The following is a 15,084-nucleotide window of genomic DNA, read 5'->3' as shown; positions in this document are numbered from 1 at the left end:
TTTTTTTTTTTTTTTAAAGGTTTTACTTATTTATTTTTCTGAGAGAGAGCATGAGCAGGGGGGAAATTGGAGGGGAAGGAGAAGCAGACTCCCACTGAGCAGGGAGCCCGAAGCCCTTGCTGGGCTTGATCCCAAGACCCTGGGATCATTACCTGAGCTGAAGGCAGACGCTTAACCGACTGAGCCACCCAGTCCTTGATGCCCCTGACTCTAATCCGACATGATATGGGTCATTCTAACCTTCCCTCCTTGCTTACTGGAAACTTCTTCCTTTAAGAGTTGGAAACCTGCCTCCTGCAATCCACCATCCAACCCCAGGATACATGCAGAGCAAATTCATAATTGTTCATTCCTACCTCTCTAAGAAACAACTTCAGAATACAGTGTATGGGACAATTCTCTTGGTCATTAGCCTTACAGTTTCCAGGAAAACAATCTTTTCCAAATTTTCTCAAGTGACTTAGGTTAGCTTCATTCCCAGCCCCTCTTTGTAATACACACACCCAACTGTGCATCTCCCTGTGTTAAAATTATTTCCTCCCATCTGACTTGGAAGAAATACTGTGCGTTGGTTTGTCCATGAACCTTGACTCCTGAAGTTTCTCTCACGTCAGGGTTAGGACTGCAAAAACATTTCAGCAGACATGGCAGACAAAGGAGTCCTCTAGAAGATTTCTGCAAATGGTAAACTCAATTTTTTTTTCAGATATTTATAATTACAACAGTTTTCCTTGCTTATTCTGGAAAATGGGAAATTTTTTTACTCTAGCCAAGTGTCAAGAGTAAAGTGGGAAGAATTTCTGAGCTCACTATGGAGAGCTTTTTTCTTCTTCCCAATAATATGTGTATCATATTCTAAAAACATTGTTGTACCCTGAAGGAAAAACAATTTTAAGTGTCCAGAAGATGAGTTTGAGAAATCAGTCCACGGTGGTCTGGAAAACATTGGTTTCTCCTGGGAGAGGAAGGAATTTTAAAAGCCAAAACGTGCTCGAAGACAGATTAAAGTGGAAATTAATCCCGCAAACTCCCCCTTTTCTGCAGCTCCTCTGGGAGGCTGCGCAGTGAGATTTTCCCTCCACTTAGACCCCTTCTTCCAGGACCGAGAGCTCTTCCATCACTCCTTTCTCCAGGCATTTTTGCCTCGGCACCTGGTGAGAATTCAGGAAATAATTGTGGAGTAGCTAAAGACTAGACCTAGGTCAGCCCTGAAAATCTACTTAATTTCAAGAGTTATTTTCTATTCGGCAATAAACACTTTTTTTTTTTTTTTTAAAGTGGCTTGTCTCCACACTTAAAACGTTGGAGGCTCCCTTCCCGCCCTCCGAAGCCCTTCCCGAGGGGGTTAGCAGAGCCCTGGCGCCTTTATGAGCGGGGCCCCGCCCCAGGGCGGCTCAGTGCCCCCTCCGCCCATTTTATTAGCCACAGAACGTTTGTACTTCGGTGTCTTTAACAACGAGTTCCTTTTACTCACCAAAGCAAGAGCCACAAGAGGGACTTTTGCCAGAGGTGGAACACTTTTCTCCTCCCTTGCTCCAAATCCATGAATTTGCCCAGAGGGTGTTTCAACGAGGAAAAGCTAATAAAAGTCAGCTTTGGCGCCTTTTTTTTTTTTTTTTTCCTTCCCCTCCCAGGGAAATAGTACTTGGAGCCTATAGAGCCATTCTATCTCGGGACCGATGGTCCTAAAGACTTGCCTTCCCTCAGCCCAGCTTCCTCACGGGGTGACCAGCTCACAGTGCTGTCAGGGTGGATGGAGCAATTGGGTGCCAGTGCGGGGCTGGGCTCACCATCGGGCACTTGGTCCATCTAGGGTCTGGGAGTTGTGGGTCTGGATTTGTGGCAGCGGACCTGTTACCGGGAAGCTGAAGAAGCAGCCCGCACTAGCAGGGCAGCTGGGTGCTCGTGACAGCAGCGGGGTCGCCCTGTTCCGTTGAGCAGGTTGCTTCTGCCCAAGGCTGCGTTTCTAGGAGATGAGGCCGGGGGAGAAAGGGCGTGTGGCCTAAGTCCCACCCTAACCCAGTATGACCACTTCTTAACAATGTTTACGAAGACTCTATTTTCTTCCTTCTTTTCCATCTTTTTAAAAAGCTTTTATTTATTTATTTGACAGAGAGAGAGAGAAAGAGCACAAGCAGGAGGAGCAGTAAAGGGATAGGGAGAAGCAGACTCTCCACTGAGCAGGGAGCCCTATGAGGGCTGGATCCCAGGACCCGGGGATCATGACCTGAGCTGAAGGCAGATGCTTAATGCACTGACCCAACCAAGCACCCTACAAAGACCCTATTTCCAAATAAAGTCACACTCTGAGGTTTCTGTTAAACATGAAGTTTTGGGGGTGGGGGATTGTAATATTCAACCCCTACAGGCTGCATCAAACTGGGTGAGAAGGTGCCTTTTTTAAAAAAGATTTTATTTTTTTATTTATTTGAGAGAGAGTGAGAGAGAACATGAGAGGGGAGAGGGTCAGAGGGAGAAGCAGACTTCCCATGGAGCTGGGAGCCCCATGTGGAACTCGATCCTGGGACTCCCGGATCATAACCTGAGCTGAAGGCAGTTGCCCAACCAACTGACCCACCAAGGCACCCAAGAAGGTGCCTTTTAAAATTTACCATCACCAAGCTGTATCCTCTACCTTTTTTCTAATGTGTACAAAAGTGTCATTCGAACTGGCAGAGGTCCTAGATATCTTCTATGGAAGCAATCAACTCTGCAGGATCCATTAGTTGACAAGCTTATAAGGCAGAGACCCTGTCTGATGCCTCTTTGGTAATTGTCATAGCTTGTGCGGTAGACTGGGTTCTCAAAGATGTGTGTTGCATTGACAGTAAAGAAACCTGAAAAGAAAACTTCTGATTCCAGATACTACCGGAAAACTTTTTCCTTTCTTTTCTCTTTCTTTTTCTCTTTCCTTCTCTCTCTCTCTCTCTTTCTTTCTTTCTTCCTTTCTCTCTCTCCCTCTTTCTTTCTTCTTCTCTTTCTTTCTTTCTTTAAAGCACAGGTGAGTGGTCTTTAACCTGTTTCATCCTATATTTTTCTGCTTTTCTGGTGGATTAGAAGTCTCTTGGATTCACATGGGTTAAGTGGGATAGGTTCTACCTCATCACTGAGTTATGCGGTGTTTCTTAAAGTGTGCTCCATGAGGTATTAGCACCATAGGAGAAAAGGGTTTTGTGGTCAAAGACTGGGCAACTATGTGTTTGCTATGCTCTTTCTGGAGATTAGCAATATTTTGTACTGGCTTTGTAAAGGTTTTGACAAGTCCTGCAGTGAAGAAACCTATTAAACTTTGTTTAATCCAGTGTATCTCAAATTAACTTACCAAAAGAGTCCTCCACACCCCTTCTTTTGTGAATGAATAACACCTATGATGATCGGTGGAACTAGTGTGTAAGCAATAAAGTCTGAGAACCACTGGAGCATGGTCAAGAATATAAATGTTGACATCAGGCTCAAATTCAAAACTTAGATTCATTGATTTTTAGTAACTGAACCTCTCTGAGCCTGTTTCCTCATCTCAAGGTGGTATTCTAATGCCACTTGCTTTACAGGATTAATTGAAATAATGTAGATAAAGTGCTTAATACAGAACCTGGGATATAGGCATGAGTAAAATAAACACCTCCTGTTAGATTATCATTTATTATTATTCTATTATCATTTGGCCTTATGACAGCTTATAGCATTCTTAGAGGTCATTTGGGGGAAATGACAATGTTGATTCTAACAAAGAAGATCAAGTTTTCAAAACAGTTGTCAAGTTTTCAAACCGATTTTTATAAAAATCTACCCTGGAAAGAAAGTTGGTTTTTTTCCCTCAGCTCCTCAGAACTCTGGGGGTGACATTCACCAAATCCAGTTCTTCTGAACCTGAGGAAGACTCCTTCATGCACCAATCAGTTGTGAGTTCTTAGGTCAGAAGCCAGTGATGTTCACCTAGAAGAAAATCAAGCCCAAAGTGTCAGATAAAGTTCTGTGTTTCAAAAGGCATTTTACTGGCTTACCTCTGAGAGCGTTGAGGTTGGAGTAGGAGGAGAGCAAACAGATCAGGGGGAAATGTCTTGAAAATGCCTGGGTTCTAGAAGCACCAATCTGTCCTTTCTGACACATGTACCACAGAAGATGTCACAGAGTCCACTGACAACTTGGATAAGGCAGTGAGCACAGCTTCATCTACCCCAGTGCCCAAGAGAATGGAAAGCAATACCACCTTCCAGAGGACGATATGCTCAGGCTCTTGGCTCATGGCCCAGGTGGGTGGGTTGAATAAGTAGCTATTCCTGCAGGACAGAGGAGAATGTTAGCCTGACCTTGAGAGATAGTAAAGGGAGGGAGCTCCTACCTACAAGTGTGCAGAAGCATGAGTCTAAACACAAGTGCATACCAGGCTTACGGGTCTTCATTGTTCTCATCTTCCTAAAGACAGCAGATTTATTATTGCCCATTGGTCGGAGGGTTGAACACACCATCTTTCCCTCTATTAGCACTTTTCAGGAAGGCATTGTAGGTACAGATATAGCCACACAAGAGAGCATATGGAGAAGAGAGAAATTGTGTGATACGAGGTCTTAACTGCTTTATGGATCTCAGGGGCCATTAGGAGGGGGAGAAGAGCCTGGGCTTCAAAGTCCCATGGACCTAGGTCCTAATTCCAGCCCCCTCACTAAGAAGTTTCCTAAATGTTGCCATACATCAGATTCTTTATACGAAAAATGGGGTTGATGATAGCATCAATGCCATAGCACGGTTGGGAGATCAGATAAGGTGTTAGCACAATGCCTGCCATGTTATAGGTGATATATTTTAGTTATATCATAATCATTATCTTGGAAAGGGGAGACCTGAGGGGTCTAGAGTAACTGGAGAAGACCTCAGAGGGAAAGCTGGAGTCACCTGGCCTTGATGGAGCAGCGTCAGAGAGGAGAGTAGTGAACTGTAAGAAGAAAAAGTGTGTAAGCAAAAATCGTAAGGGAAATTGGGAATCAGAGAGTATGGATTGGACAGAGGGACATGGAATAGGTTTTTAGGCCATATTTCACAGAGTGACGTATTATTTGATATCTCTGTCTCTATCTCCACTTTTACCCATATACCCATATCCATTTCTATATAGTTTCCAATGAGATCACACATTTTTTAAATGTAACGATGCCATGGCCTTATCAGCACCTTTCCATTTCATGAAACCCCTTGGACACATGTATGACAAAGGATTGAAGGGCAAAATGGAAGTGGGATACTTGTTGGAGGCAAAGGGTACTGGATAGGATTCGGAAGCTGGTGATGGCAGTCTAGGTGAAGAGCAGTGGCCAATTCAAGATATACTGTGGAGGGAGGATTGTCAGGACTTGGTGGTGGACTTAACGGGGAAAGTAAGAAAGGAGAAGAATAAAGATGACTCACAGGCTTTAGGTACCATCTAATGGACTGGGGATGGCCAAGAGCGGAGATTTGTAGGGGACCATCAAGGGGTTTGGACGTATTAATACTGAAATGCTGTGAGATGTTTCAAGAGGAAATTTCAAGAAGGTAATTAGATATTTGGGTTAAGAATTCAGAAGATCCAGTCTAGAGATAAACATATTGGGATTATTTACATGTGTAGATTGGATAGTTCTGAAAGCCATGGGGACAGATGAGATCTGCTAGGGAGACAACACAAAATGAGAAGAGAGGCAGGGTCTCTCTTGATCATTGGTGCTGGGTTCGTTATTCCTTTAGGAAAATAAATGTGCATCACAGGACCAAGCCATGTCAGGATATCTGGGCAACCCCAAGTGTGGTAATTGTCTCCCCAATTAGATTGTGAGCTTCTTGACAAGTTGTTTTCTCTTTCCTTTGTACTCTTTTCTCCACTTGTACTCTCTTCTCTCATGACAGTGCCTAGCGAGTACTAAGCAGGTCCTCAGCACATACTCAATTGAGTTCAATAATTAGGGCTAATGAAGTCGAGATATTGTGTTGAATACTGTAGATGGATGGCTTAATTCCTCAGCCACACTAGAGCTCCTTGCCTTGGCAAAATGCTTCCCAGATACTGTTGCTTTGGGAACAGGTGTGGAGAGAGGAACAAGATACTGGGTGTGAATGGAGGTAGCTGGCCACATTATAGGATAGTCAATATTGAGAGCACTCCCTCTTTGTGGTCATCAGCTGTTATCATCTTCAGGTGCTGGACACCAACACAAGGCCATGAAGGCTACTCACTTCAGGGTGTTATTCCTGAAGGGGTAGGTGTAGTTTCCACTGCCTGTGTCCACAGAAGGGGCCACCTCGCAAACCCAGTGAAGAAATGACCACACTGTATACAGCCACCATAGTGCCCTGCTTGGCCAGAACCACAGGGCATAGCATCTGCAATGGAACAGAGTAATGGGGAGAGGGAGGTGTTACCGCTTTCTAAATACGCATCCTCTGAGTTTCCTGGTAAATTAAAGATGACCCGTATCGTCTCTTGTAGATCCCAGACCAGGCAGGTGTTTTTCTTTTGCTTCCCAAGTGCACAGAGAATGGAGTACTAGAGCTGAGAAGCCCTCTGTCCATTCACCTTCCCCTTGCTGCAGTTCTAAAGAATGAAATCATGCTCTAGGAACCCGTGAGCTGGAAACGTGACTGATACACCATTGAACCACCATGGCGCCTACCCACTGCCCGGAGCAGGCATGAGGTGTGCTGCCCGTCTGCTCCTCCGTGCTCACGGCAGACATCAGTAACCGATCTCCGCACTCTTCCCCACTAGCCCTGGACAAGGCCTCACACTCCCTCGCAGGAGAAGCGGTCCGTCAGCTCTAAATGAAACCTATCGGTGGTGGATGTTCAGCAAATGTTTGTTGTATGATTGGGCGAGTAAATGAGTACTTGTTTTTCTAATGGCTGAGTCAGTGACCAACACAGGGCTTTACTGTGTACAAACTCCATAAATACATGTTGACTGGATGGGTGGGTGAGTGCGGCGGTGACGCCAGTGTCAAGGGGAGGCGAACTTCCGGCCTATTAGTGCCTTAATGCAGAGGTGAGGGATGGATTTGCTTCAAAGCGAACTTTTGTTCCTGACACATCCACTTTGTGTCTTTCCTCCCCCAGGGCCCAAGGGAGGGGGACAGCTGGGGTTGAATGGAAGGGCTCGGGGAACCCCTTGGAAAGGGCTCTTGGACGACGCGAGGGCTAAGGATGTGGGGAGGGTCTGACTGGCAGCTGCAAGAGACAGGAGAGGGGGCTTTGGAGCAGAAAAGAGAAGTGATGTGGTGTATGAATTAGAATCGTAAGGGTGATGAACAGCTGGCTGTGATCAGGGACGTTGGGAAGCAGTTACGCATGTGGGAGAGAGAGAGAACCATTCCTGGAGTCAGACGACAGAGATGGAGTCCCACCCGGGGCCAGTCCTGCCTTCATTCGGAGGCACCTGACCCGAGAGCCCACTGTGTGTGTGTCAGGTGTCTGGGGGTACACAGATGCTCAGGTGTGGGCCTGGTGCTGAAGAAAGGAGATTACACTCATACTCTTCCCGAGGTTGGCAAAATCATCCTTAACTTCCTTTCTGGATCTCAAACTAAAGCCATGTAAATCTGGGCAGGCCGCTCAGCCTCTTTGGGCTTTCCCTTTCCTCGTTGTCAAATGGAAACAAGTTTGCACAATTGGTAAGGATATTTCCACACCTTTCTGTAGGCAGCGCTGCGAAGGACAAAGAGCAGTGGTGTAAGAGGGCCATGAGTCAGGAACAGGAAATAATAAGTGCATAACAGATGAACTTGGAGTGTCCGTTTTTGTCCTTCAAGGGGGCCACGCAGGAGTGGATCCGCAGAAGTGTTTTGGGAGTAAGATCTCCAATGCCCCTTGTTGCCTGAATCTCCGTTCGGTGATGCGCTACTCCATTGGCTACTGGGGAAATAAGAAAGCCAGAGGATGGGATGGTCCTGGACTTACTCCCAGATGACAGATGGAAACAGCCGACAAACCCCAGCAGGCTGGTCTTCCAGAGCTATTGCAAATGGCTCTCTCCACACCCTCTCTCCAGGCTCATTTTTCCTGGGATCTCCTGCCGCAGCCCCATCTCTGTTGGCTAGAGCCCTGCCAAATATCCCTGTGCTTTTTGTTTGTTTGTTTAATTTTTCTTAGAAAGAGAGAGCGAGAGCCAGAGAGTGGGGAGGGGCAGAGGGAGAGAGAATCTCAATCAGGCTCCACGCTCAGCATGGAGCCCGATCCCCCAACCCCAAGATCATGACCTGAGCCAAAATCAAAAGTTGGATGCTTAACCGACTGAGCCAGCCAGGCACCTGTACATCACTGTGCTTTACAAGGAGGGTATTAGAAGTGCTGAACATCGGTTGATAGCCTATCCTTTGGAAGAGAGAAAGCACACAGCCTGGAAATAAGCCCTTCCGGAGTGGGTGTGGTGGGAGGATAAACATTCATTGCCTACAGGAGACAACATTGGCCCGGAAGGTTGTGCTTGAGCCCTTCCTGATGGGGTCTTGCCCGGCCTCCAGAGCCTCACCTCTTCAGCATCAAGACCTCCCAGTGCACCGGCTTCCAGGCTCCCAGGGTAGGGCCAGGACTTCCCTGCCTCTGGGCCTTGGAATATGCCCTTCACCCTTTGCCATGAGGTAAACTTCAGTTCACCCTCAAAAGTCCGGTTCAAGTGTCTCCTGTCGTAGACTGAACAATGACCACCCCCCACCCAAAGATATGTTCACTTCTTAATCCCGCAACCTGTCAACATCATCTAATGTGACAAAAGACAGGATTCAGTTGGGATTTTAGGAGGAGGATTTTATCCTGGTTTCTCTGGGTGGGCCCTCAATACAATCATGTGTGTCCTTATAAGGGAGGCAGAAGGAGCCTTGAGGAGCCTTGAGAGAGGAGAAGGCCAAGTGGGGACGGGGGGCAGAGACTGGGGTGGCGTGTTCATGAGCTGAAGAATGCCAACAGCCACCAGAAGCTGGAAGGGGCAGGCAATGGGTTTTCCCCCAGAGCCCAGAACAGGGGGCCCCGCCAACACATTCACTTAGGGCCTCTGGGCTCCAGAATGGCAGGAGAATACATTTCTGATGTCTTCAGCCACCGGGTTTGTGGTCATTTGTTATAGAGGCTGTGGGAAAACTATGCATCTCCTCTTTGTAGTTTTCCATGACCCCTTCCAGGCAAAATGGGTCATTCCTGCCCTTGCACCTGCGAATCTGTCCTATTGTGCTGAGCACACTGCTTCCTGCTGGAGGAACGGAGCTTTGGGTTAGCAGCTGTCACCACCTGCCTCCACAGATTCCGGACCCTGTGATATGGAGGTAAATCCTGTGATGACTTTCCCCATGTTTCTTCTGGTGGTGCGGGGAGAGAGAAAGAAAGTGCACCCCAGGCCTGATAGGGCCATGGGTCAGGAACAAGAAATAAATGCATAATGGATGAAATTAAACTCTATGAAAAAAATCGCCTCACCCTGAGGGAGGCTTGGTGAATGTGTTTGCTGTTGCAAGCATCTGGGAAATTGTCCTCCCGGGAATGAATGGTTGGTATTCGGTCCATGCTAATGATGATCAGTCCCTCCCCAAGTGTGTTCTTTCACCTGATTGTCCGAGGTGGGGGGTTGCAAGCTCACAACCAAGCAGGTCATTTTAAGTCAGAAAACGTGTCTTGGGGCACCTGGATGGCTCAGTGGGTTAAGCGTCTGCTTTCAGCTCAGGTCGTGATCCCAGAGACCTGGGATCGAGCCCCGCATCGGGCTCCCTGCTCAGCGGGATGCCAACATGGCATCTAGTACAAGGAGAACCCTAGTGTTAGGATTTGGTGGTATGTGTCCACCGTGCTGGAGGAAAGCACATGAAGTTTGCTTTCTTACCAGCTCCCTCTCTTTCGTGCAAATGTGTCGGACCATCACAACGCCCTAGCACCAGGTACAGAGATGGTTCGAGAGCCCCTCACTCTTGTTCTCTCCGAGCTGCCCTGCCATTGACTGAGCACAGCCATGAGCCAGGCTTGGGACCGGGCACTCTCTATGATCTCAGGTGGTGCCCATCATCCTCCAGGAGGGGGCTACTGCTGATATCCCCATTTTCCAGAGGGAGCCTCTGAGATTCAGAGAGTCGAAGTGCCTTGCTAGGGTCACACAGCTGGCCTGCCACGGAGCATGGTTTCAGACTTCACTCTCTCTGGCTCCCACTGCCCTGCATGCCACTTCCCACAGAGACAGGAGAGAAGGCCTGGCTTTCCCCACCTACCCCTTTCCTGGCAGTAGCATTTCGCCTTGAGATAAATACCCTGACACTCTGATTAAGCAGTCAGGCTTTAGTGAGTTTGGTCAAAATTGTTCTTGGTTCCTGAGAGGTCTCCCTTTGGGCCCAGATGAAATGGAGGTCCTGATCTGGGATGCTGGGTGTCAGACCCTGACCAGAGCTGACCCCATTGAGGAGCTGCTGCCTGGAACGGTCACTGTCAAGTTCGTCCTGGGCGTCCTTTAAAGTTCAGCCCAGAGACCGCATTCTATCCTTGCCGTGCCATACACTAGCTCTGCAGGCTGGATCGAGGTGACCTTCTCTTGGCTCTTCATTTTTTTTTTTTTTTTTTTTAGATTTTATTCATTTATTTGTCAGAGAGAGAGCGAGCACAAGCAGACAGAATGGCAGGCAGAGGCAGAGGGAGAAGCAGGCTCCCCGCCGAGCAAGGAGCCCGATGTGGGACTCAATCCCAGGACGCTGGGATCATGACCTGAGCCGAAGGCAGCCGCTCAACCAACTGAGCCACGCAGGCGTCCCGGCTCTTCATTTTTAATCTATAAAAGAATAGGGATTAAAATATTGACATTTAAGATTCTTTCCAGTTCAAAGATTCAGTTCCAAGTTGTCTTAAACAGGAAGCATTTGTTTTTCCTTTTGATTAGAAAGCTTACTGTGGGGACACCTGGGTGGCTCAGATGGTTAAGCGTCTGCCTTCGGCTCAGGTCATGATCCCAAGGTCCTGGGATAGAGTCCTGCATCAGGCTTCCTGCTCAGCGGAAGCCTGCTTCTCCCTCTGCCTGTTGTTCCTCCAGCTTGTGTGCTCTCTCCCTCTCTCTCTCTCTCTCACAAATAAATAAATAAAATCTTTTTTTTTTTTTTTTTAAAGATGATCTCTCTGAGAGAAGGAGAGAGCTCACAAGCAGGTAGAGAGGCAGGCAGAGAGAGAGGGGGAAGCAGGCTCCCCGCCGAGCAGAGAGCCTGATGCGGGCTTGATCCCAGGACCTTGGGATCATGACCTGAGCTGAAGGCAGAGGCTTAACCCACTGGGCCACCTCCCAGGTGCCCCAATAAATAAAATCTTAAAAAAAAATTTACTATGGGAGTCTTTTCCTGCTCTGGGGACTGAGAAGGTGAATTTATTAGGGGCCCACTGGCCCACTCTTTCCTTTTCCCCTCCTGATATTCTACCTCATTTTCTTTCCCCCCAACAAGGATAGAAATCAGGTTGCATAGTTGTATTCTTAACCCTCAGAGGAGAGGACTATTTGAAGATCAGAACTGCTGCTTCTTCCTGCAGACCTCATGCAAATTATTGAATGACTGTGTGCCCTGAACTGTTTTATGGCATGAATAAAGCATATTAAAAATTTCAGGAAAATCTTGATGGGTAAAATGAGCGTGTGTGCTTCTCAGTTATTCAATGAACATATTTCTTTAAATGACGTATATTCACAAAAACCTCAGATTTTCAAGGTCAACTCTAGGTAACTCAGTGTTGGGATAGAGAGCTGATGAGAACCTTCCAGGTAGGAAAAGCTAGGCCAGGACCCCAGGCTGTCCTGGTGGCAGGGGGTAGGGGGAACTGTGGATAGCTTTGGGCCTCAGGTCCCTGTGCACTTGTATCCTGGAAGGTAGTCCAACACTCTCCCTTTTGTGAGCTCCTTGTCCTAGTTCTCATGACCCTTCTGCCATCAGGAATTACTTCTGTTCTTATGTTGGGCCTTTGGGGGAACCCAAAGTTCCCCTGAGTCAAATGGGAGGACCAGCAGGAGACTGTGTGGTGAGGGTACACGTTTGGGGCCAACACATAGGAACTGTGGGAATCGTCTTGGAAGATGTGTGTGCTGAGTCTCTCCGAGCACCTTCTGTGGAGCACAGCCTGGTACTTAGAGCAAGCCAGGCTCCAAGGTAGGGGTCAGAACACAGGGATGGCTTCAGGCTAGATGGTCATAGCTGGGTGGACCTGGTCATGCTTCTCTCCTGCTTTCAACTTCCAGTGGCTAATTTTGCCTCTCTCTGAGCTCATTTCCCTTCCTCTCTCCTAAACCTTTTTGACCTGGCTCTAGCTACCCTGGTTTTCTTAATGATTCTGGAAATCTCTAGCACATTCCCAGTTCAGAGCCATAGAACATGCTATTCCCTCTGCTTGGAATGCTCCCCCCCAGATATCACATGGCTTATTCTTCTCTTCCTCCAAGAGGCTGCTCAAATGCCACCTCCTCACATAGCATTGTGCCTTCTTTTCTTCCCTCTATTTCCGTCTGAGCCCTCTCCACCTGACATTATGTTACAGTGGGTCATTTGTAGTTTCTCTCTTCCCCACTAAGCGCTAGGAAAGCAGGAATTTTGTTGACTTTTCCCCCCACTACTGTGTCCCTCACATCTAGAACAGTGCTAGCACATAGTAGGTGCTCAAGAAACGCTTGTGGGCGAAGGTTTCAAGGGAGAGAAGCGACTCGTCAGCCTGGTGTACAAGTCATGCGGGGTTTTGCCTTTGTCTGCATTATGGCACCATGGCCTTTGCATCGTCACAAACACCTGCTCATTCTGCACAACATAGCACAGACACCTTCTTCTCTGGGATGCCTCTTTAAGTTCCCAAAGGTAAACTATTCCCTCTTCTGCAAACCCTGGGCTCCGTTGCAGCAGGGACTCACACCGTGGGGTGAGTTTGTCCATTATTTGTGTGTTTGTCCATCTCCCTTGGCCTGAAGGAGCATAAGAACCCTATCTCCGTGGGGTCGGGCAGACCCCCACGCATAGCAGACCCTCTCCTCCCAGTCAGGCCCCTGGGTGATCCCAAACCACACCACGGACTGGTCTGAAGCTGTCCCTCCTAAAGGTCTTGCTACATCTGCAGATGATATTGTTGGAAAACAACCCCTGGTCACAAGAAATATAAATAAATTTTTAAAAATGGGGGCTCGCCAGAGTACCCAAGTCAGGGTCTGCTCGTCGCAGATGCCCAGTTCTGGGTTAGTCCGAGGCACCATGCAAATAGAGAGTTTTTATTCTTGGCATTGGCTTTCTGAGATGACAGTCTTGCTGATGTCGTGAGGCTGCCTTCCAGCGACAATAGGGGGAGGCTGCGGGAGACTTCCCTACCAAGGAGATGACATGTCGCTGGACAAGTACTTGTCCAGTACAGTACAGTATGGCTGTGACTGACTGCAGGAGGAGGGCAGCCCCCAGAAAGGCTGTCTACCTGGTGCGGAGGGTAGAACGGTGGGGTGGGGGTGGGGTGCGGCTCTGACTCACATGGCCCCGTTTCTGTGTCTCATCTGAAAAGCAGCAGTGTCTGGAGCAGCCCTCCAGCTGCCTCCATGTCCTGTTCACCTGGGACGTGACATGGAGCACGGCCTCTGCTGCCATAGCCCTATGCATGCCATCCTTCTCTGTGTCCTGTGTTGCAGGTGCGCGGACGCAGTGGGTGGTGAGAAATCGAGAGATGACAGGTTCTGGACTCAGACGGGCGTTTGAGGCCCATTTCTGCCCCATGTTGGCTGTGTGGCTGGGGTCACATGGCTTAATCAGCCTAGGCCTCATTTCTTCGCCCAGAAGGAAGGGAGAGTGATTCCCACTTTCCAAAGTTCTGCAGGAAGGGAATGAAGTCGTATGCTTGAAGCTTTGTGCAAATGCCTGTTACGGTCACTGCTCAAGGGCAGAAACCATGCATCTTGGTCGATCACCTACAGATCCTTCAATCATGGTCCGCTTGGAGCTGATGCTAAGTAAGGGGGTGTGTTTCTTACTGTCCGCAGAGTGTCCCCTGTGGCTTTTGAGAGCTTATTCCTCCAAGCAGGACGGCAGCTCGGCCTCCTGCCCTCTCTTCCCCCCGTTTGGAGCCCAGCTCTTCACCAGCACTCATTCTTGAGCCCTCTGCCGTCTGGAGCCCTCCCAGGACCGCTCCAGCCAAGAACAGGATGCTTTCCCAGAGGCTTGGCCGGGCCCAGCCCCTGTCCCTTCTGCAGCAGTGAGCACTGTGACCCCTCACTCATTGAAACGTTCTCTGCTTTTCTCACTTACCTCTTTTCACCTTCGCCCGAACTTTCCAGGTGTTCATTCACAGTCTCCTTCCCATGCTTTCCTCCTTCTTCATGCCTTTTAATTTGCAGCGCAGACTGGGATTTTGACCTGGCCTCCTTTCTCCTCTTATTCTGTTCATGACCCTGGGTGACCCTCTGCCCCTGGGGTTCCCCGTCACCTCTCTGCCATGGTTCTCCATCTTGCTTCTCTCTTGGGCTTCCTCTGATCCCTCAGGGGATGGGGAATCTCTGTCTCCCTCCAGGCTGCATCCCTGAGATCCCTGCCTCGGCATCTCCGCAGGTTCCCCGGGCCAGAATGCTGGCGCCGACTGGGACTGCTCCCTCCCCTCACCACCATCAGTCTTCAGACCCTGCCTGCTCCACCTTTCAATATGGTGCCAACGCACCCTCCTCTCTCCAACCAGGGCCGCTGCCTTCGCTGCCTTAGAGCCGGCCAAGAATGGACCCTGAAGACTGACTGAATACCAAAAGAAGGGAGGGAAGGGGGAAAGAGAAAGAAAGAAAGAGGAGGAAGAGGGACTGAGTCAGGCTCCACTCTGCTTTCATGAGGACTGGGCAATGTTTTCCCTCTGGGCCACCCTCTCCCAATCAAGTTCTGAGATCCTGCTATTCCGGAACCTAAATTCCCTCCAGCTGCTTGACTCCACTCCCTTCAACAATTTCAGCATTTTCTCTTTTCAATCTTGAGAGAAGGTGGGTGCTGATGTTTCTAGATAGCCCGCAGGGGAGGAGAGCGAGGCCAAGGGGAGTTCTGCATTTGCTTGATGGTGGAGCGGACGGGTGTCCTGTGGGAGTAAGCAAGGTGGGCCAGGCAGGAGAAGGTGCTGGGC

The sequence above is a fragment of the Enhydra lutris genome, unplaced genomic scaffold, assembly GCF_002288905.1.
Source record: "Enhydra lutris kenyoni isolate GAN:26980312 unplaced genomic scaffold, ASM228890v2 scaffoldscaffold37, whole genome shotgun sequence".
Lineage (NCBI taxonomy): Eukaryota > Metazoa > Chordata > Mammalia > Carnivora > Mustelidae > Enhydra > Enhydra lutris.
This window is presented reverse-complemented; position numbering follows the sequence as displayed.